General features: G+C 50.9%; 1 protein-coding gene across 13 annotated transcripts in view; it reads left to right on the plus strand.

The window, feature by feature from the left end:
• The window catches only part of NAV1 (neuron navigator 1), a 2,160,095-nt gene that overhangs the window by 837,083 nt on the left and 1,299,136 nt on the right, over positions 1-23,876 (plus strand). The gene's annotated exons all lie outside the window — the stretch shown is intronic.

A 23,876-nucleotide genomic window follows, 5' to 3' on the forward strand; every position in this document is an offset into this window, starting at 1 on the left:
TACCCGGGCCCCCGGGGACCCCGGCGGGCGGGCCCGGGCGCTGCCTTCCCCGTCTCGCCATCGCCGGACCTCACGGAGGTCTGACCCAGCAAACCCGGCGGAAAAAGGACCATCGGGAAGGGGCTGAGAGGCAGGAGCGTACCCGGGCCCCTGGGGGCCCCGGCGGGCGGGCCCCGGGTCTGCCTTCCCTCCTCTCGGGATCGCCGGACCTCACGGAGGTCTGACCCAGCAAACTCGGAGAAAAAGACCCGTCGGGAAGGGGGCTGGGAGGCAGGCGTGCGCACCCGGGCCCCTGGGGGCCCCGCTTCGGGCGGGCCCAGGGGCTGCCTTCCCCCGTCTCGGGATCCACGGACCTCACGGGGCTCTGACCCAGAAAACTCGGAGAGAAAGGACCATCGGGAAGGGGCTGAGAGGCAGGAGCGTACCCGGGCCCCTGGGGGCCCCGGCGGGCGGGCCCCGGGTCTGCCTTCCCCTGATTCAGTATCGCCAAACATCACTTTGGTCTGACTGACCCTCTCCCTAGTAATCCGGAGGAAAATTACCCCCCTTTCTTGTAATCCGTGCGCACGAGGTGACAGAGGGGACCCACGGCGCGAATGTACCCGACCTCCTGGAGCCCTCGCTGGGATCCGGGAGGCAAATGGACCCTCGTCGAGACTTCCAGGCAAGCTCGGCCATCTGGTCGCCCCATAGGAAAGCATTGGGCGCGACCAGATGGCCGAAGGGGCCTGCGCGACCAGATGGCCGAAGGGACGTGCGCGACCAGATGGCCGAGGGGACAGGCGCGACCAGATGGCCGAGGGGAAAGGCAAAATGGAAGGGGAAGCCTCCCCGGGCCCTCCGGACCCCGCCCCGGGCACCCTGCCGCGCGGCAGGACCCGGGACGGAGCCCGGGGCGGGGAGGCCGCCCTCCCCGGGGCCCCCAGGGGCCCGGCCGGGGCTCCGGAACCCAGACGAGCGAGGGGAGGCTCCCCGGCCACAACGGAACCCTGTCCCGGGCCTTTGGCAGTGCCGCAGGCCGGGGGACGGGGCCGGAGACCCCGACCCGGGGCCCGGCCGGGCCCCTGGACCCAGCCGGGGCTCCGGGGACCGCAGGCGCAGGGGAAGCCTCCCCGGGCCCTCTGGACCCCTCCCCGGGCACCCTGCCACGCGGCAGGACCCGGGACGGAGCCCGGGGTGGGGAGGCCGCCCTCCCCGGGGCCCCCAGGGGCCCGGCCGGAGCTCCGGGACCCAGACGAGCGAGGGGAGGCTCCCCGGCCCCAACGGAACCCCGTCCCGGGCCTTTGGCAGTGCCGCAGGCCGGGGGACTGGGCCCGGGGCCGAAGGCCTCAACCCGGGGCCCGGCCGGGCCCCTGGAACCAGCCGGGGCTCCGGGGACCGCAGGGGAAGCCTCTCCGGGCCCTCCGGACCCCTCCCCGGGCACCCTGCCACGCGGCAGGACCCGGGACGGGGAGCCTGCCCTCCCCGGGGCCCCCAGGGGCCCGGCTGGAGCTCCGGGACCCAGACGAGCGAGGGGAGGCTCCCCGGCCCCAACGGAACCCCGTCCCGGGCCTTTGGCAGTGCCGCAGGCCGGGGGACAGGGCCCGGGGCCGGCCGGGCCCCTGGAACCAGCCGGGGCTCCGGGGACCGCAGGCGCAGGGGAAGCCTCCCCGGGCCCTCCGGACCCCTCCCCGGGCACCCTGCCACGCGGCAGGACCCGGGACGGAGACCGGGGTGGGGAGCCTGCCCTCCCCGGGGCCCCCAGGGGCCCGGCCGGAGCTCCTGAACCCAATGCAGCCACGGGAGGCACCCCGGTCGCAACGGAACCCCGTCCCGGGCCTTTGGCAGTGCCGCAGGCCGGGGGACGGCGCCCGGGGCCGGAGACCCCGACCCGGGGCCCGGCCGGGCCCCTGGACCCAGCCGGGGCTCCGAGGACCGCAGGCGCAGGGGAAGCCTCCCCGGGCCCTCCGGACCCCTCCCCGGGCACCCTGCCACGCGGCAGGACCCGGGACGGAGACCGGGGTGGGGAGCCTGCCCTCCCCGGGGCCCCCAGGGGCCCGGCCGGAGCTCCTGAACCCAATGCAGCCACGGGAGGCACCCCGGCCGCAACGGAACCCCGTCCCGGGCCTTTGGCAGTGCCGCAGGCCGGGGGACGGCGCCCGGGGCCGGAGACCCCGACCCGGGGCCCGGCCGGGCCCCTGGACCCATCCGGGGCTCCCGGGCCCACAGGCGCAGGGGAAGGCCCTCCGGCCACCCTGCCACACGGCAGGACCCAGTTGCCGGCTGAGGACCGAGAGGGGTCCCAGAGTACCCTGTCCCTAGTAATCCGGAGGAAGGCTACCCCCCGTTCTTGAAACCCGCGCGCTCCGAGTGACGGAGGGGACCCTAGGGGCGAACGCACCCGGCCTCCTGGAGCCCCGGCTGGGATCCGAGAGGCAAATGGACCCTCATCGGGACTTCCAGGCCTGGCCCTGCCATCTGGTCGCCCCATTGGAAAGCATTGCGCGCGACCAGATGGCCGAGGGGAAAGGAGCCACCAGGTGGCCGGCAACTGAAAGGACTCCCGCCTGCCCACACACCAGGGGCTCGGGGTGGGGACTCTGCTTCCCGGCTGGGCCTCAGGCACGGGGAGGACCACCGGAGCTCTCGGGGCCTGGGCGTACCCGGGGGAGGACTGCCCGGGACCCGTGGAGCCCGTCCCTGGGCACTTTGCCATGCCGCGGCCCGGAGGAGGGAAGCCCCGGAGGCCTGGGAGGATGTTGCCCGGGCGTAGCCCATCTGGTCCCCGGCAATGAACCGCACAGCCCCGGCATGGGTGTTCCGGCATACCCTGCCCCTACTAATCCGGAGGAAGGATACCCCCCTTTCTTGTAACCAGCGCGCTGCGAGTGACGGAGGGGACCCTAGGCGCGGACGCGCCCGGCCTCCTGGAGCCCCGGCTGGGATCCGGGAGGCGAATGGACCCTCATCGGGACTTCCAGGCCAGCTCGGCCATCTGGTCGCCCCATTGGAAAGCATTGCGCGCGACCAGATGGCCGAGGGGAAAGGAGCGACCAGGTGGCCGGCAACTGAAAGGGCTCCCGTCTGCCCGAGCCATAGCGGTAGGGTTCCCGCCTGCCCACGCAGGGCTCCGTGGCTGCAGGGCTCCGGGGCTGCAGGGCTCCAGGGCTGCAGGGCTCTGGGCCTGCAGGGCTCTGGGCCTGCAGGGCTCCGGGGCTGCAGGGCTCTGGGCCTGCAGGGCTCCGGGGCTGCAGGGCTCTGGGCCTGCAGGGCTCTGGGCCTGCAGGGCTCTGGGCCTGCAGGGCTCTGGGCCTGCAGGGCTCTGGGCCTGCAGGGCTCTGGGCCTGCAGGGCTCCGGGGCTGCAGGGCTCCGGGGCTGCAGGGCTCCGGGGCTGCAGGGCTCCGGGGCTGCAGGGCCCTGGGCCTGCAGGGCTCCGGGCCTGCAGGGCTCCAGGGCTCCGTGCTGAAGGGCTCCAGGGTCTGCAGGGCTTTGGGGCTGCAGGCCTCGGGGGACGCCCGGGGGACCCATGGAGCCCGTCCTGGGCACTTTGCCTCGCCGCGGGCTGGAGGAGGAAGCACCCGACGCCCCGGGGAAGCGTCGTCCGGGCTTGGCCCATCTGGTCCCCGCCTGAGAACCGCAATCCCCAGGAGGGGTGTCCCGGCATACCCTGCCCCTACTAATCCGGAGGAAGGCTACCCACCTTTCTTGTAACCCTCGCGCTCCGAGTGACGGAGGGGACCCTAGGCGCGGACACGCCCGGCCTCCTGGAGCCCTGGCTGGGATCCGCGAGGCGAATGGACCCTCATCGGGACTTCCAGGCCGGCCCGGCCATCTGGTCGCCCCATTGGAAAGCATTGCGCGCGACCAGATGGCCGAGGGAAAGGTGCGACCAGATGGCCGGGACCGGAAGGACTCCCAGCTGCCCACACCGAGCCATAGCGGTAGGGCTCCCGCCTGCCCTTGCAGGGCTCCGGGGCTCTGCACCAGGGTCCCTTGTCCCGGGCAGATGGACACTTGGCAGGACGTGGGATCCCAGGCCCTGACCAAAAATCAGGAGGCCCGGGGCCGGTCCCTGCTTCTCAACACAGCCAGGCTGGGGAGGTCGGGGAGCCTGCCCAAGCACGAGGGTCCCGTCCCGGGCACACAGTCCATGAGGTTGTGCGCTCGTTTTCCACAATTTTCTTCAGAATAGTGCATAGTTGCGCTAGGCAAAGTCCGCCCAGCCCTACTCAGGATGTGCTCTCGTTTTCCACAAATTTTTTCAAAATTCTGCGTAGTGGCGCTACGCAAAGTCCGCCCAGCCCTAATTAAAACACATTCACAAAGTGGAATATGCTTCCAATCACAGAATGTCCCAAATACAATAAAAAGTGGAAGCACAAGCCATTTGTTGCCGAGCCATGGAGTTTGTCATCAGCACTTCTCCCTTTTTCCACAACAGCAGTTCAAACATGAATGGCAAAATATCCTAGTTTGCAAATGTTTTGTATATAATTATTGCTCTTCCATATTTGCCTCATGATGCAAGATCTGCTGCATGATCTGTCTATTTAAACTAATAAATTGTTTGGGGTGCCGCTCGCAGCAGTTGGATTTGCCTGGTGTTTGTGGATTGTTGAAGCACACGGGACTGCGAGGACCAGCAGCCCGGTTATCAGCACAGCTGTGTCCTCTTCCCTGTGTCTCCGCCCTCTGCCTGCAGCTTAATACTGCTCGCGGCCGCCGCTTCGCGAGCGCCGCTCGCAGCTGTTGGATTTCCCTGGTGTTTGTGGATTGTTGAAGCACATGGGACTGCGAGGACCAGCAGCCCGGTTATCAGCACAGCTGTGTCCTCTTCCCTGTGTCTCCGCCCTCTGCCTGCATCTTAATACTCCTCGCGGGAGCCGCTCGCAGCAGTTGGATTTGCCTGGTGTTTGTGGATTGTTGAAGCACACGGGACTGCGAGGACCAGCAGCCCGGTTATCAGCACAACTGTGTCCTCTTCCCTGTGTCTCCGCCCTTTGCCTATGGATATATATATAATTTCTTTCCCCGCTTCGCGGGACGCGCGCGGGCGCACGTTGGGCGAAGCCCGGTCCTAGGGCGGGCCCGTTTTAGCCTGTTCTAGACCGAGAAAGACCGGACCGGGCCTTCCCTCTTTTCTTTGATGTAAGTACGTACTCTATATTTTGCAGAGCCTGAGAACATTTCTCACTAGTATCACTATGGCTCGCGATTTGAAGAACAAAACTTCAGCTGCTAGAGGCCAATTAACAGGAACTCTGGATAATTTTATTACTAGGGCCAATTCAGTGATTGATCAGGGGATAACCCTTATGGAGCGACGAGTGTCGCAAGATCTTGCTATGGCCAAACGCTCTTCAATGGGTCACTTTGCCGCCGTGCGCACACCGGAGCACGACGGCTGCACTAATTTGACTCTTGCCCAGGCATTTGTCCAAACCTCTCCCTCTTCCCAAGACAACGAGATTACAGTATCAGTCCTGAGTTCAAAAACAACGGAGCCCTTAACGGACAATGATGCCCCTACTCTGGCCAGCTCTGCGGAGAACCTAGGAATCCGGAACCCTAGGGAGAGTCACATAGGTGCCAAGTCAAAATCCAAGAGGAAGTATATAGCCACAAATGTATCTCATACTAGGAAGGCGAAATTGGTCAAAGGGTCGGGGGATAGCGTTGCAACACCAGCCACCAATGGGTGCAATGTCCTTAGTGACTCGACCAGGCATGGCCCGTCAACATCAACCGTATCGAGCCCAGGGTCGAAGGAGGCTGATGCCGCTCAGCCCACCAGTGGAATATTAACGACAGAGGACCTTTTGCTTACAAAACTGGCCGTCATATGGAGATCCACACTTGGACCACTAGAAGTGAGACTTGGCCGAATTGAGTACTAGCTTTCTCAACTAGAACTTGCTACACCTGGCATTCTGGCCGACACAAAGTCAACTGGTCCACGAGTGGATAATATTGTAACTAATCCTGTACTTCAAGGAGCTGGTTTAGATTATACTCAGCCCCAATTAGAGCTGCCCTCCTCAAACGTCAATAAAGTCCAAATTCCAACAAGGGCCGATCCCGCGCCCCTATTACCCCAATACTTAGCTAGGCAGACACCGGCTCAGGTGGGTCCTCAGGGTGCCACTAGAATTGATTTACCGCCGGAAACTAGTCCATAGCTGGTTGTACTGGCGGGCACTGTTCCCAGTAAGCTGCGCGCTTGAGCGGGCGCTCATAGGGTCTTTTACAAGCGCGCAGACACTCTCACAAAGTGCGCACGTCTCTGTCTAGCTAGAGATTTAAACCCTTCACCAGCCACCGCATTTTAAATGGTAATGCCGTGAAAAGTACGGTCTTTCAGCAATATGCAGATTGGAGATTCAGGGGCTCTAAGAAGGGGTGAAACAACAAAGTCTCGTTAAAAAGTGAAAGGTCTTTTAAAGACCTGTGAAGTACTGGGGTGTGGCTCTGTGTGTGCCCAGGAAGCTTTCTCATCCCGGCTGTCACACACGAGGGATGGGGGGGGGGGGTGGAGCTGAAACACTTTCAACCCAATGGGCGTTGCGGGCCGGATCCTGCATCATCGTGCTGCTTCTCTGAAGCCTGGCCGCTCTCGCAGCTGCAGAAGTGCAGATGAAGCGCTCACACTCGGAGGCCCCTCTGCGAGTCAGAATGTATGTCTTCCACGGAAAGTTCACACCTCCTGAAAGCACAAGTCTCTTTTTTCTCTCCGACAGGGGACCTAATTTTGATGCGCTGATTGATGTGATGACACAAGGGATCTCTCTAGGGCCATCACTGCACTCTCTGCTCGCCATTGTCTGTGCGAGGGTTCATTTTCCGGTTCTCTTCATTTCTTCCACCAGCCTCGTCTTCCTTGATGGGGTTGCCTGCCCCTCAGGACGTAACTCTTGTCTTTCCAAAAACGGACGCATTCTTTCATAACCAACTCACCTCCCAAGAAGTGGAACCGGAGAGAAGCCCTCCCCTCATCTCTCCGATCAGGGAGGGAGGCTTTGAGCGCATTTCCAGGTCCTGGGCCCACTGCTGTGGGCACTGATTGAACCAGGTGGGTGTGTCTTTGAGAGTCTTTGCTGCCGCCTCACTCCCCAATCCAGGGACGGCGCTAGGCATGGGCAGCTGCCCAGGGCCCCGCGCCTGCTCGCACCCATTGGGCCTCCCAGCTTTACACACTCCAGAGTTTCGAGGCCCAGGGGCCCCCTAGGACTTTATATTTTTCTTTTTGTTATCAATCTCCCCTGCTGGACCCTCTCTGTGGGCCTAATGGCTGCATCTGCATGTTGATGACAGCAATCAGACAAGTCATTTAAGTGCCCTTGCCTGTGAAGTAGCCCTGCCCCTGTATGAATAAAAGGCTTAATATCCTGCAGGGGGCACAGCAAAGGATATAGAGTGGCGATGGCGGTACATCACAATGGAAGCTGCTCACCAAGGACAAGTGGAAAGGAAGCACAGAGCCGAATTAAAGGGGCAAGACAAACGGAATTAAGTGGGGGAAGCAGATAGGTGTGAGTACAGCAGTCAGACAAGAGGTGCATGCAGAGGAGCAGAATCCGCATGCATAAGTGGATGGAGCAGGGTTTAAAGTGTGCTGGGTCACTCGAGTCTTACACCCGGTAGTTAATTAAAATGGACATTGAAAAGGGGCCCTATATTCATGTCCTTTACTTGGCTGCAAAAAACATTGATCCAGTGTCTGCACAATGAAAGAAAGTTCTGAAAAGCAGGTGATGAGACAGGTCCGCTCTCCATTTTTGCCCTCACACTCGGAGTGAAAAAACACATCTTAACTCTGCAGCAGTGCTGGCCTTCACTGCCTTTAAAGTAATTTCAACGAGACTCGTTCTAGTTCTTTCAGTCTCATCATTTCAGAACTGAAGCATTTTCAGCATTATATACAAGGATGTTGCTTATTCATCTTATGCAACTAATAGCCACTGGCAAAGCCAATAGTCCTGGCTTGTTGTCGGTATAATTTTACCTGTTGTAATATTTATCTGGAGGCAATGACAGATGCAGCAAAATACCAGTCAGACGGCACACTATGCTATGCACAGATTTATTGCTGACATGTTTTTAAGCCACGCCCTTAAATACATCAGCCATGCCCATTTGAAAGACCCCCCCCAGTTTTTTCATCCCACTTAAACCCCTCATGTCTGGTCAGTTTGTAGGCCGCTTTTTTTGTGCTAGTTGTTGACCTGGGTTATCATCACGTGAGCCGGTTTTTACTGTTGATTTTTGTTGATATTAAAGTAAACAATGCCTGCAGCAAAATCAAATCAGTGCAGTCTTCCATCTCTTCCAAAACACTTATACCGCATGTCTTTACAAGTTGACAACTTCCCTAGTTTGCAAACATGGGGCACTTTTCTAGCTAACTAACTCACTAATTTTCATTTTGGTACATGGCCTATTTTCTGTCCCAGTCTGATGCTGCATGTTAGGCAGGGTCACTGGAATTATGCGATTATGCGGTAGCATCAATTTCTGCATAATTATGCATTTCCCGTATTTGCCACATAATCCATCATCTGCTGCAGAATCTACAGATTTTAACAAAATTGCTTTCTATCTCAAACGATTCAAAAGTTACTAAAAATGCAGCGACACATCTTGCTACATGTGGAAAGGCCCTTTGAAAAGCAGGAATAGTCAACTTTTTGTTTCCGCTGCTAAATTTGGGTGTTAAATTGGTACTAATGGGTGCAACCAATCCCCAAACAGTGTTACCAAGTTTAAAAAAGGCAACAAAATGAAGTAAAACTCTTTCAAAATGTGCCACATAATGCCGCATAATTTGCCTTTTCTTGTCTCATAATTTACTCACCCTGCCACATAATTTAACCATCTCCTGCCGGACAATTCCAGCGTTCCTGCTGTTATTTTAATCCATGGCAGTGATTTTGTTCCTGTTTATATTTCCCATGCTTTACTTAATGTTGCATTTCCAAAGAGTGCTAACTATTTCCAGCATGCGTGTTTCTGTATTTCATTTCACAGCATATTACTCTTGGATGATGCACCCTTTGTACTGAGTCGTCTCCAGGTGTTTATCAGCTACAGTTGAGCACTTTGGAGTTGAGGCTGCGGGCAGTCCAGATTTCACACTGTGCATGTCTGTGGGTCAAAAAGGTGTTCATATTGCATGATCATTCAAAATATGGCCTCTCTGCAGAGCACAAAGAGCAATGGTCCTGCATTCTAGTTGTGATTCTCTTCAAATGTGTGTGAAGGAGCTACTTATTGGTTAAAACAACAATGTGAAAGTAAAATAATTTATTGTTGTTACTCATTTACCTTAAACAGCTAACAACCATTGACAAAACAAATACTCCGGGCTGTTTTTAGGTGAATGTCAGTTGTTGTGTTCTATTTTTGGTTTCTTACTGATATCTTGCACATATTGATACCGAAACATGATTTCCCTCTGTGGCAATCAGGTCTCTGCCGAAGAGTATGTTGATATGTGCATGCTAGCTGTTGAATACTGAATGAAGACAAATTAATCAAAACCTTTTAGTGACAAATCAAGGGTTCTCATTTTTAAAGGCTCTCATACCATATGGTGTTCTCTTTGGTGGCTGGTGGAAGTATGTCAATCACTCACATGGGCAGAATCAGCAAAAACATATTGGATTCATTTTCCAGCATTTTCTCTTGTTTTCAGAATCTAATAACCATTTTTCATCCACGTGCCTTTACTACATCCATAAGCAACAGAAAGTCATTCATTTTCTGCCCTCTCACTACCATTAGGCTGTTGTACAGTCAATTACCTTCTCACTACATTAAGCAAATGCCTTTTTTCTTGTGCTTCTTGCCTTCTTGAATTCAGTACCCTTCAAATCATTCAGAACCGTGCTAGGCTCCTCATCTGAGATGGCTGGATCGTTATGCCATTTCTTCTCACCTTTATGCTGTCTGCTGGGTTTTTCGTCCGAAACCCTCTATCTGCAAGGCACTATCCATTTGTTGTTGTGCACTGCATTAAAAAAGGATCTATCTTTCTGCAGTACTCCTTACGTTCAGTCCGGAACCCCATACTCAGTGCCAACCAAACTCCTGTGCCATCCTAAAATTTAGATGGCCCTGATTGGAGGCAGATCCTTCTCCTTTCTACTTGTGCAGGACCCTATCACCCTCTTGAGCTATGGTGTAACTCCAGTCTTTTGGAAGTACATTCAAAACTGTCTTTTCTCCACATTAGTAAAGTTTCACCTCTCTTTTGGACATCTCTTAGTGGCAGACTCAGAATGACCTGTTAGCATATCATTTTCATTCATCCCATTCAATAGAACAATAACCAAGTTTGAATCATTTAAACTACATTTAAACTTTATTTAATCTACTTAATAGCAATTTAATATCTATGTACGTATTTTATTAGGAATATTAAAGCTTTTTAACCATGTTACTGATGTCCAAACTAGGTAAGTAGCTTCTTGCAAAGCAGCTTAATCAATGCCATATAAATAATGGCCAATTGATATTACTTCCTATGATGTCAATTCCTGTGAGGTTAAATCTTATGCAAAATATAGGGGCCTCGCATGTTCCTATTCTGCCCGGGACCCCACATATCCTAGGACCGGCCCGCTCCAATCATGTTACAGATGGTCGAGGACTCTTTCGGCCACCTTAGCTGATGCTCAGTTCTACGACTGATATCATTTTTTTAATGCTTCTTGCACGCTTCTCCTGTCAGCTAAGAATCATTTATGCTCATTTAATCAGATCGTAGCTGCTTAGGCAGAACCGCGTCAGTATCGAAAATGTATCAGGCCAATCTGAGGTAGACTAGGAGAAGTAAGCATGGCGGCTCCAGAGAAGCCCTGTACTTGGCGCTAGAGACAGACAGGCGCGAAAATGAATCCCCGAGCCAAGCCATAGTAAGTAAGTATTTGTAAATCACGTAGCATATAACATGTACAAATATTACAAATAATTGTTAACATTTATTAATACTGTTTGTGTTTCAGTTTAGAACATAAATTGGACAACCTGATTTATAATCTCAGGTCGAATTGAAGATACAATTTTCGTGCAGTATCAGCAATGCGCCCTGAAATTGTTTTAGCACTGTGATGGGTGTTCATATCCGTCATACAGCAAATTTATAGCATTTTGACTTTGGGTGGGCGCTTAGCTAGAGATTTAAACCATTCACCAGCCACGGCATTTTAAATGTGTTTACATCCAATATTTAGGGAAAGTGAGGTGGGTTTTCAATATTGTAACACAGCATCAGTTCACTTATAGTACTGCAAATAATATCTGTGAAATATGAATATGTGAGGTTCTGCCTTGATCTGAAAGAGTGAAACATAAACGCATAATTTCTCTGCAAAATGTCTGTTTCAAATACAGTTTCCCTTTAATATATTTTGAATAGGGGTGATGTGTGAGAGTCCATTACAATCTGTGTAAGAATTATTCAGGGTCACTACAGCACGACTCTGCAGAACCGAGCTGGCTCTCTCAAGGGGCCCCCTGAAAAGCTGGGGTCCTGGGCCAGAGCCCACTTTGCCTATGGGTTAAAACGACTCTGAGTAGATCTATAAAAAAGGAAAAGGATGTGAGATAATGCTCAATACTTTTTCACTGAGTATCGTGATAAATGTATACAAGAAGTCCATTTTATCTTTCCTTTCTCAGGTTTGCTGAATGATATTGACATATACCACCTGCCGTTCTTGAATGCCTGACCAATAGCATGCTTTGCATTATGTGGCTTGTCAGCGATGTTCCAACATTTCAGTCATCAAGTGCAGACTGAACCAGGATTCAGTCACTTGAACACTATCAAGTCTAAATCAAGAACTAGACTGGAGGAGAATCACGTGGTTACGCTGATGATGACAAAGGCCTATCTCTTAAATAGCAAAGTTGACCTTGATATAATTTATCAGCACTGGAAGAATGGCATGGACCAAAGAAAGAAGCAAATGTGTCGCACATCTAGTGATGGCACATTGACTTGTCTGAGCCACCCTTTCCCACAGTCTATGTTTGGCCTGGATGGGCACATTTCAAACACTTGCACTTAGCAAAGACATTAATCATTGTTGTACATCAAAAGGTAACTGTGTCATGTAATTGTCAACTTGCTAAATATATATATTCTCTTGAATAGTCTTCCAGCAATTCCTCACCAAATGATCAGTGCTCCAATCAAGAATATTCATTAAAATCTTATTTGGGGCTCCCTTCTGAGTCTTGTCCTTTTCTTAGCCTGGGGTATAGGTGCAACTAGAATAAACAATTAATGTCACGATGATCTGTCTTTACAGTGCAAAACTGTCACAAGACCCTGTTAATTAGAGCTATATGTGTGAAATGCACTTGATCTCTATCTCATTGCAAACAAAAGTTTGGAGTGGTAATTGCCACGGATTTATATACTCGCAGGCTGCACTCGCATACTTGGCGCACACAGCCTTGGCTGCAGTGCACAGAGATCTTGCACTGCCGCACACAGAGGAAAAAAATTAGAGGGAACATTGCTGGCGGGGATCCCTGAGATAACTAACCCAACTCAGGAATCGTTTGCATCATTAAAAAATAAAGTAACTCATTGGCTTAATATTAACAGACCATTACCCCTCCATATTAAAAGTGAGATTTTGATGGTACGTAGGGTTTCTTGGGTGGGCTGCAGACCCAAAACTATCACAGGTGATTGCGTGCTGATTAATTTTAGGGATCCCCGTACTGTGGAGAATATTTGTAGTTGGAGTCATAATATCAGTGGGTCAACCATCCATTCCCTTCCTCTGTCATTCTTCTATCCTGAAACACTAGATCGTGGAGGTGGATGGCCTTGGGTAACACATCCTGGAAGAGGAAAGTTAGACAGGGGATGGCAGGGGCGATTAGTTGATCAGTGTAATATACCCATGCATAACCGGTCTAGCAACTTGGAAAGGGTGGATTGACAACGGTACACCAAGTTGAATACTTCCTGCCCCACCCTATATGAGTTTTTTTAAACTCAGATGGAATACCAGAGCCCTTTAGCACTGCTTCATTTACCACGTTCAAGGACCCTGCTATCCAATTGCAGGCGTCCAACTTGTTGCTGACATCCGAGGTACCGTGGAGAAAAGTGCTGCCTTCCATAGTACAGATCCCAGAACTGAATATCGTAGGAGAAACACATGTGGGCAGCAATGCAATTGGTGGTGATGTAACTGGAGGTGATCCAATCGATAATAGTGTTATTCCTCTGAAGCCATTGAAAATTTTATCTTGGAATGTGGCAGGTTTGACGCATAAATTACACTGCACAGAGTGGGGGGCCCTGGTGGACCAATACGATATATGTCTTTTCCAGGAGACCTGGGCCAGGGAAGAACATTTCAGAGTGGGATTTGCCACATACCATGTTCCTGCTAGGTGGGGAGGGAAAGGAAGGTGGGGAGGGAAAGGAAGACCCTCGGGCGGTCTCACTATTTGGGTTGCACTCCATCTGGGTTGCACGGCGGAGAATTTGTTTACATTCTCCGATGATGTTCAATGTATAATCATCAAATGGCCCAATTCTTTCAAGTTAGCCATTGTGAACGTGTATTCGCGCCCTGTAAGTCTGGCCTCTGAGTCGCCTACTATAGATGTATTATCTAATTTTCTTAGCTCACTGTCAGGCGACCGCCACCTCTTGGTAGCTGGTGATGTGAATTGCCATTATGAGCCCCTCCTGGGAATCAATGAAGGGGCGCTCATGGGAGAGGACGACTATTGGGCTATTCCACTTTGCCAATCCCCCCGCCCAAAGATATGGTCCCCGTTGGCGACTCATATTTTGGCCCTTACTATAAATAACTCTTTAAGGGCTTGCAACGGGCGTTCACCGTCCGACATTCCGTCGATCTGTACCTTTAACTAGAGGGGCCAAGAATCACGCCTGGACTATATCATGGTTGAAACAAGGTTGTGGTCTAGAGTTGTTGACTTCAGGGTAATCCCAAGGTCAGATAGCGATCACAACGCATTATGCTTGGAAATGAAATCTTTAGGTCCAACTGAAATTTCAAGGTCGGACCCGAACGACCCAGATGAAGGGCTGTTGCTCCCTAACAACAGACGTAGGGTAAAATGGGGTAAACTATTGCAATCACGAGATGATTTAGGCAAACTATATGATATTGTCCTCCCTAGACTAATGGAGGTTGAGGTCCTAATGACTCAGGTCCATAGCCCAGATTATAACGAAAAGCTAAGGTCTATTCATTCGGCCTTAGTTTCCAATCTAGCTGAAGTTCTTAATACCCTGGCTTCAGTAAAGAGGAAAAGAACACCAGCTGCGTCCTGGTACAACTCCACTTGCAGGAAGGCTAAGTCGGAGTTGATTCTTGCAGTTAAATCGGCAACATGCAAATCCCAGATCAGGGACTTGCGAACGCATTATAAGGTGGTAATGGCCAATGCAAGAAAAGACTGGGACATGGACAGGTGGTCTAACCTAACCACTGCTCTTGAAGCTAGGGATGCTCGTAGATTCTGGTCATTAGTTAGTACAGGTTCGGGGGAACCCAGATCAGCAATAGAACCTAACATTGCTTCAACTGTATGGGAAACACACTTTGAAGCCCTATATTTAGTTAATCAACCAATGGATGTTTTGCTGGTACCTTTAGTTTCATCCATTTGCCCAGAGGTACTAGAATTCTCCCAAGAGGAGGTAACTCGTGTGATTGGCAATCTTGCTGTGGGTAAGGCTCCGGGGCTGGATAAACTCCCGGGGGACTTATTCAGGCATCAACCAGGGATTTGGGGCCCTTATTTTTTCATCCTCTTCAATGCAATCCTCAGAGGTATGCAAGTTCCAGATACTTGGCTGAGAGCAGAGATTGTCCCGATCTTTAAGAAGGGCTCCCCCCTGCTCCCAGTCAATTATAGGCCTATTACCTCATAGATGTCCCGCAAAAAATGTTTGCACGGTTGGTCTTGGATCGTTTGCTGGCGTGGTTAGAGGAAAATGATATTCTAACTCCTCTCCAAGCAGGGTTCAGGAGGAACACGTCCACCATGGACCAGATCTTTCGCCTGATATTATTATACTGGAAAACGGTAAAGATTGAGGGTGGCAGACTCTACATGGTGTTCATGGACCTTCGGTCCGCAGTTGACCTAGTCCCACGGGATATACTTTGGGGGGTCCTTAACAATCTTGGTGTTCCGCAACAAATTTTGCAGGTACTGATGAGACTTCACGAGGGGAACTTTGCCCAGGTCAGATGTGGCAGGAATGGGGCATTGTCATCAAGGTTCCTGGTTGGCAGAGGCGTGAGACAGGGTTGTGTCTTGGCACCAACCCTGTTTTGCCTCTATGTCAACGGTGTAATTGCTCATCTGGATAATGTACCAAACAATGATGCCCCAAGGTTGGCAGGTAGGAGGGTTCCGGCGATCATGTTCGCCGATGATACTCTCCTCCTTTCTAAGTCCCCCATGGGAATTCAACGCATACTGAATGGCTTTGAAGATTTTTGTCGAAGTCGTGGTCTGGATATAAATGTCAACAAAACAAAATTTATGATATTTAATCCGCCGGCTTGCACTCGTGCTAGTCCGACCCTAGGAAGCGTAAGGCTGGAAAGGGTTACGACATTTCAGTACTTGGGGGTTACTCTTCAAGAGAATCTCTCCTGGGGTCCGCAACAGGTCAAATCACAACTGAAATTGTCACAGCTGGCGGGGGGTATCCTTAAGGTCTCAAACTCATCGACATGTAAACCAGTGAGCTCAGCCCTGGAGATTTATAAGACCCAAGCAAGGGCTGCAGCCCTTTATGGTGGGGAGTTGTGGGGACATTTAAGTGGTTCAGCCATTGCGAAAATTGAAACTAAATTTATTAGGCAGCTGCTGACACTCCCTCAGGGCACTCCGCTTCTCCCCCTCAGGTTAGATCTGGGACTAGGACCAATAGAAGACGAGTTAGCACTAAAGCCCCTAAGGTTTTGGTGCAGGCTATGGGCAACATCAGATTTGTCATATTACAGGCAAGAGCTCAAGCAGATATTAACTTACAGTAGCTCTGGGAAAATCCCCTGGTTGGCATTTATTAAACATGAATTCCTTAGATTGGGCTTATCGCCCTTATGGGATAGTCCGGAAAGTTTCTGTTGCCAAGTCTCGCGTAAGTTGCTTACTCGGATTTTCAAGGAAAAACACTTGAATTCCAATATTTGTGCTTCTAATACTGGTACCCTGACTAAATCATTTCTAATTGTTAAAAATGCCTATTTTTTTGAGAATTTTATGGATATTGTTTTTCCGCTCCAGGCGAGGAAACTCTTTTTACAATGGAGATATGGCACTTTAGCTTTAAAAGCCTTTACTAGCAACTGGTCAGTTACAGCAAATAAGTCCTGCCCCGGGTGTAGTTGTGATGTAGAGGATGAACTTCATGTTCTCTTCTTCTGCCCTGCATACATCAAATCCAGGAGGCACTGGCTGGTTCCTCTTTGTAAAAATTTTGGCTTTAAAAACTGTTTATCTGCTTTTAGAATTCTCAAGTCCGATTCATCAAGTCCCATTGTATTCGCACTTTCCAAGTTCTTGTTAGCTATGTGGTTGAAGCAGCGCCAATTAATTGACATTGAATGTCAATGATTAAATACACTTAAATTTATCTTTGTATAAAGACATTCAATGTTCCTATGAATTATATCTTTTAAAATGTAAATGGTTTTTAATCATGCTCTTATTATGCTTTACCTTGTATTCTTTTATGGCCAACATGGCCGAAATAAAGAACCCTTTGATTTGATTTGATAATAAATTGTTTATAGCTCAAACGTATCAAAATAATAAAAAATGTGACTTGTTTTGCTGCGGAGTGGATGGCTTATTGCAAAGGTTGACTGGTCACCTTTCTCACTGTTGCTTTGGTATGTTACACTGGTACTAATGAGGCAAAATCTTTCCAGAGACTGTTAGCATGTGTACAAATGTCAAAATAATAAAATATCAGAAAATATACTGCATTACGCTGCAGCCGTTTTTTTAATGCATAATTTAGTTAACACTGCGTCATAATTGTGTCCTCCTTTGCTGCATAATGAAATCCAGTGGCTCCACAGCAAGCAGCACATGTTAAAAGTGCTTGTGAATGAAGCAGAGAGACTGTGAAGTTTGTGAACTTAGTTTGGTGTGTGTGCAAATTCTGCATTGCCAATCCCTGGTGAGTTGCAGCTACTACTTCTGAAACAAGGCCAATGGAGGTACCTATGGGTGAGGCAGACTGGCCTCAAGGGCAGGGCCGGCCTTAGCACTGGTGGTGCCCTGTGCATTAATGTTTGTTAGTGCCCCCCAATGACCACCTCTGCCATGGATTCCCTCACTACCACCCTTTAACAGTGCCCCTCAAGTCTCCATAACCACACTCTCTCTCAGATACTTTTAATTTGATTTATGGCGTCACTCATACCAGTGTAGGGTGTCAGAGCACTTTAAATCACACACATTACTCCGAGACAATCAATATGTGTGTAAATCACTGTATAGAATATGTTACAGAATTCTAAGGACTACAAGGTGTAGGAGTCGCATGACAACCATACTAGTAGGCTGTATAGTTCAATAGTGATTGGTCTGGAGTAACACAAACTCAGAATTTAAAATGTAATACCATGGTTGGGGGTTCTCTTTAATAATCAGAATTGATTTCTGTCGAAAAGAACACTTTTTGCAACATTAGGATAATCAAAGACTGGGGGGAAAATATAACGCTCTAATGTATACCTTACAGTTTGCATGCAGCTCTTAGATGACAGTTAATAGCTCACTGTTCTATGTTAGGATTTTAACTTATAAACTGCAAGTAACAAAAGGATCTCTCTGACAAAAGCAGTAGCCCACTGACCTATTTACATTATGTGCACTTTGTGATCTGCATGGTACATGTTCTTTGTAGCAGGCACATTAACCCTCTGAGCTACCTTTCCATGAATCAAAACTTCCACTAGACAAAATGATCTCTCTCTAGGAAGAACATTAAACTCCAGAGTCATCATGACATTTTTATTGTTGCCGAAAATTGCTGGAGGCCAGGAAGGAGGCAGCAAGCGCTTTTAAAACCTTAATATACTTGCAAACATAATGCCTCCACGTAAAGTCAGCACCCGGTGCGGTCACACCGGTTGCACTGCCCTAGAGCTGGCCCTTCTCAAGGGTCCTGTGACCACAGTGACAGTCACTGTTGTTCTAGGCTTTGCTGCTTTATAGACCTGCCCGCAAGACTGAAGGTGAACTTCAGTATGGATTGTGGTGGACAAACCTTGAAGGTTAACCCACACTTGCCACTGCTAGGGTCCACCTGCTGGTGCTAAGACATTAGGGCTTCTAAGGTCTTGCGAAGCCTTCTAAGGTCTAGCATGGGATTGTGCTGTCTCAGGAGAGTGGTCTGGTGGACTGGTTATTAAGGCTGAACCTGGTTCCCCAGTTTAAAATTCAGCAGCTCTGACCATAGTGCCACATCCTCTCCCCCACTGAGCACCGTACTGCCCCACTGAGAAAAACTCACACTGCCTTCAACTACAACCCAATTGCTGCCGGCTATAAACACCTGGATGCGGCTCAAATTAAATGACGCACTAGACAAAAGCAATATGCGGCCTATAAAGAAAAAGTAACATCATCATGGAGAAAGCAAACACTCATAGGGAATGCAAAATTTAGCCAACAATGTGAAATGTAAGCAGGAACAACATGGTTACCTTAACGCTTTTACACTCACTATTCAGAAATCAGTGAGTGCTTTTGCCTGAAAAGTTATGGACATGACTACAGGGCCCTGAATGGACCCATTTCAATGTCCATTGTTTATATCCTTACAAAACATAAGCAGTATGGTTAAAAGACCACATCCCTGGACGCAGAGCTGCAGTTTACATTTAGTTTTCCAATCCACACTTTGCAGTACCTCCAGGATTGGTGCACTAGTTGCAAGCCCAGGGAAAACAAAGACAAGAAAATAAAAATAGCGCTTCACTGGCAAACTCTGTAAAAGTGGAATGTGTTTGGGTGTGAATACAATCAATCTGGCCAGTTTGCTACCGCTCTGTCTTACTTTATTTAGGTATTTTTCATATTTTTAAACTTTTATTCCAGATGCTGCACTTTGTAATTAAAATACGACATATCCAGAAAAAATGTTTTTCCTTTTTGGATCCATTTCACAGGGGAGCAAATAAACGAAAGGAGAGGAAAGAAAGTGAGGACCCCGTCTTGAAGTCAATGTTTTCAGTAAGAGAACTGCTAGACAGAGAGTGAAGAATGAAAGGGTGGGGGGGGGGGGCTGCTGAAGCGGCAGAGCAGAAGTGGACACTGTATTTTTCTTCTCTGGGGAAGGAAAAGACAGTCCTGTTACTTATCTGCCGCCCCGCCCGTCAATAACGCCAGGAACGCCGAGCTTTATTTATAGGCGATGGTGATTTCTTGCGTCCTGGGAAGCATCTTCAAAATAAACAAGTATTTGCAATGCAATAGGTCTCGTATTTGTGAGAGTTTAAGCTATTGGCATTGTAAATGAATGCATTTTATTTATCTGTGTTGATAATTAACACATAAATAAAAGGCATTGTCATTTACAATGCCAAAAGCTCAAACTCTTGTAAATGCGAGACCTATTTAATTTCAAAGAAGCGGCCGCCATTGTCCCGGGCTGCTTGAGAAGTGAAAGTGCGCATGGCGCATTGAATAGTGCAGGAAAGCATGTCATAGCTGCAGTAGGAGAAACTAATTAATGAAAATAGTGCTTACAGACATATCGTGTAACAACAGTAGTAAAAGGGCCAATCCTCATGGGAGGTTACAAATGAAGACAAGGCGGTAGGTACTAAGGCAGGACTAACAAGCCAATTAACGAATCAGAAGCCAGAATTTACACAAAGGACAATGTCACAAGCCAATGACAAATATGGGCGGAGAGTGGGAGGAGTTTCAAGTCAATACTTGAATACAGCATGTCACGCAGAGCAGCGCATGCGCTGCCCAGGCTTGACCTAAAAACGGCCCCATCGGTCCAAAAAAAGCCCTCACCCTTCCGGCCCATCGGGAAAATGCCCGGTGCCCGCCACAGCCAGTCTAACTCAGGCCCTACTGCTGATAAGTCTTACAGTTCATAAAACCTGCATTTGAGGTAGTACAGTTCATTCAGACATGCACAATATTGAATAAACTCCCAAAGAAAACCAGATCTATCCAGAATCACTTGAATTTCAGAAGAGATATGAGGTCCTGTCTCTTCTTAGAGTTTTAAAGCTCGGCTACCTCTAAGGGTACAGCCCTAACTGGGTGATATATGTCACTTGCGCTGCTAAACTCACACGTCTATGCTTTCCACCATAAATGCGTAAAACGTGGTCAAACGCCATTGCGTCAAGCTTGGAGTACTCTCTTGGCATCACACACGCGCCACCACCAAGACTTGATGGCACAGCGACCATCACCTCATCTTATCCGAGCACCTCAGAAGAGGAAGCCCGATTCGTCTTCTGCAAGGCGCTTCAGGGGCCCGACAAGAGGTATGATGACATGCTATAGAATCGATACAACATTTTGCATTAGGCGCCTCGGTGCTGCCTCCTGAAGCCTTGACTACCCATCCCCTTGCTGATGACATTTGGTTTCAACAGACATGCACCTTTTCCTCGGGCAGGAATCGCTCTCCACCCATTTTCAACACCACGTGAAAGAGAAAAGCGAAGCGTATTTAGTGCAAAGATGACTGAATGGACGCCACAAAGTCAGAAGCACCAGCGCAGCCTTTCTTATCACAACATTATGACACAGTGCCAATCCGAACCCTGCAGTGTGAGGCTCATCCCTCCTGGAATCTCAAGGACAACCAATAAGTGCATAGCGTAAAGAGGCTTCTTGCTTCAAAGTGGGCGCTAACTGAACAATCTCATTTTCTGGGAAGGCGAGAGTAGCAACTACGCGTGCCCATACGCCCAGCCCCTATAATAATAAACTATTCAAGTTCATTTAATTAAAAAAATCAAGAAAATAAAAATAGCAGGTTATTGTTGGACTTGGCCCTTCTGGCAGGTTCACCCCTGAACTTTTTGCTTTTACTGGTGACCTGGTGGTAGTGGTTTTTGGTTTCTGCGCACTTTCCCTGTGTCCCAGAGTAAAGTGCGTGCGCACTCTGAGTGCATGTGGTGAGAAAGGCCTGCCCTCCCATAGGAATGCATGGGGAATGTATGTGTCCCTGGTAGTTCCTGATGCGTGGGGTGTGCAGGCTCGAGTTTGGTATGTGCGGACTCGTGTGATCGAATGCTTCGCAATGATGTATAATGCGTGATTATGTCATGTGCGGAAGTGCCACCTCTAGGAGTTGGCATATTAGTGTAAAATGTGTCTGGCGTGTGATTGGCTGGAGCTGGCTGGTGAGCCTGGCTACAGGAGTCTGGGTGGGTCTGCCTCAGTGGTGAGTGTGAGATTAGCATGCTGATGGCTGGGGAGGAGTGCACCTTGGACCTGAATAGGGCAGGGCTTTCCCTACACAATGCTGGCTCCGCCCCCTGTGGTGCGACTGATGACCCTAGCCCTGCCAGTGAATAGAGTGAGGGGCTGAGCACATCAAGGGTGCTCCCCAACCAGCTGCGACTGGTTTTCCCCCTCACCCTGAACCAAGACCAAAGGGAAAAGGTGTATAAGAAGGGGCTGTGTCCCCTTACAATTTGTTCTCTTCCAGGATCCTACCTGAGGGGGCTGCTGCTGCTGCTGGGCCAGAGGACCGCCACTTGGACTACCTCCCTGCCTGGAGGCCCAGTGAGCTGGCTCTGGGCCCAGCCTTGCCCCCCTGCCTACCTTCCTGAACTTTGCCAGGACCTTGTTGCTGGACCTTGCCTGCCAGTGCCTGGGAAGCGCTGCACCTTTACTGCTGAGAAGCGCCTGCAGTGTGACCAGCAGCGCGGCGCTACAACAATCTGCAAAGGGAACCCCGACGTAGGGATGCCCCCGCTTTTGACGGTTTTAAGGCGGGAGCCCACCCTGCATTGTGTGCTCGTTGGCGGGTGCCTACCCCGCTTATTTGTTTATTTAGCTGGTGGGTGCCCACCCCGCTTATTTGTTTTAGTTACGGGGGAGCCTACCCCTCTTACGGCCAGAGAATCACCGCCGCGGCCGGGGAAGCCCAGGAAGTCAGGCAGCTCTGACTGGGACGTAGGCGGGCCTCAACCCGGAAGCCGACGGGAGCCTAACCCGTGCTTCCCTGAGGAGAAAAGAGAGGGCGAGTCTGCGAGCAGCAGCGTTGCTGCTGCCCGGTCGGAGTGCTGCCGGTCCCTGAAGAGAGAGCAGAGAGCGGAGACGACGCGGGAGCCCCCAGAGCCACAGCCCGGTGAGTTGAGCAGGGCTGGGGGACTCCGTGCGCGTGCTGTAGGTGCCGGTCCGCTCCAACGACGGGGCACATTTGTACAGAGTCCCGAGGGACTCCAACCACGAGGGCATCTCTCTGGTGCAACGAGCGGCCCCGGAAGGCAGCGGGCCGCTCCAACGTGAGTGGGGGCATATTGGTTTTAGAGCCTGAAGGCTCCAAAAAGGCATTGTTGTTCGAGCCCACGAGGCTCCCACGACGGGGCAAATTATTTGTTTAGAGTCCCCCGAGCGGGACTCCAACGAGGCGGGCATTCTTTGTGTATAGTCCAGAGGGACTCCAACGGGGCCGCAATATTTGTCAGAGCCACGGAGGCTCTAGGGGGCATTTCTTGTTGTTTAGAGCCCAGAGGGGCTCAGGGGACAGTCAGTTGGACAGAGCTTGCAAGGCTCCAGCGTTGGCCCCCTCTGTGTTCTACAGCTGCCCAGCACTTCGTGGGCAGCTGCTCCGTTTAGGCCCCTTTCATTAGGACACAGGGCGTCCTAGCCCCGACAAGGCCAGTTGGCCTAAGGACTGCCACAGGTGGTGGCTAATGTGAGAGTGGCGCTATTGTTCCTAACCTGCACCTCTGAATGTGTTGTGATGCATCATGTGTAATGTGCTTAAACCCCTATAGGTATTGTGATACTTAGGTGGTTGGTTTTCTCCTAGTACAGGTGGTGCTAGTGAGGTCCTGGTTCCCTGCGCAAGATTTTCCTAAGGTGGTTAGGGTTGCGTAGGTGGTACTTACCTGTTACCAGTAGTTACTGGTTGTGTGCTACACGTGTTATTTTGTGCTACAGTAATTTTATATCCTATGTTCTAAAAGTGCTAATTCATGACAGTGGTCCATGTGGCCCTGTCCCGTGTAAATAGTCCCTTGTAAAATTCTGCCCAGTGCCAGTTGGCACAGTGTATCTAATGTGTTTTGGTATAATACAAAGGCTATTTTTATATAATACCTTGTGTGGAGTTTCTTTTGTGGTGGGCCTTGAGTGTTGTTGCTGGGTGCGCGCGCAAACGCTTTACACATCGCCTCCGGGATAAGCCTGACTGCTCGTGCCAAGCAACCAAGGGGGTGAGCAGGGGTTATCTTTGGCGTGTAACTCCCCAGCCCTGACTAGAGTGGTGGTTTCTGCCTGGCTTTGGCGCAAGCCCTAGCCAACCAGAAATCCCATTTCTAACAGTTATTAATTGCCAGGCTGGGTTGGAAGTAAGCGAGGGCTTGGAGTGCCAGGGAGGTGCGAGTGTAATGGGCGACCGCCCCTGCCATCTCGAGGCAGCGACACGGCGCCTGCCGCTAATTGCCAGGGCGCGAGGCGGGCGATCAATGGGCAGACACCGCCACCGTGGCACCTCATTAACGGAGAGTTGAGAGGACAGCTAATGCAATTTACAAAAAGAGGCACTTTTCCGGCGGGTGCCCCCTCCCCGGCCTCCATGCGTGACGGCGGCGAGGAAGATGATGGCGGTGATTAATTTTATACGTTTTAATGAATGGCTTGGAGA

Source organism: Triturus cristatus, chromosome 1_1 (genome assembly GCF_964204655.1).
Source record: "Triturus cristatus chromosome 1_1, aTriCri1.1, whole genome shotgun sequence".
Taxonomy (NCBI): Eukaryota; Metazoa; Chordata; class Amphibia; order Caudata; family Salamandridae; genus Triturus; species Triturus cristatus.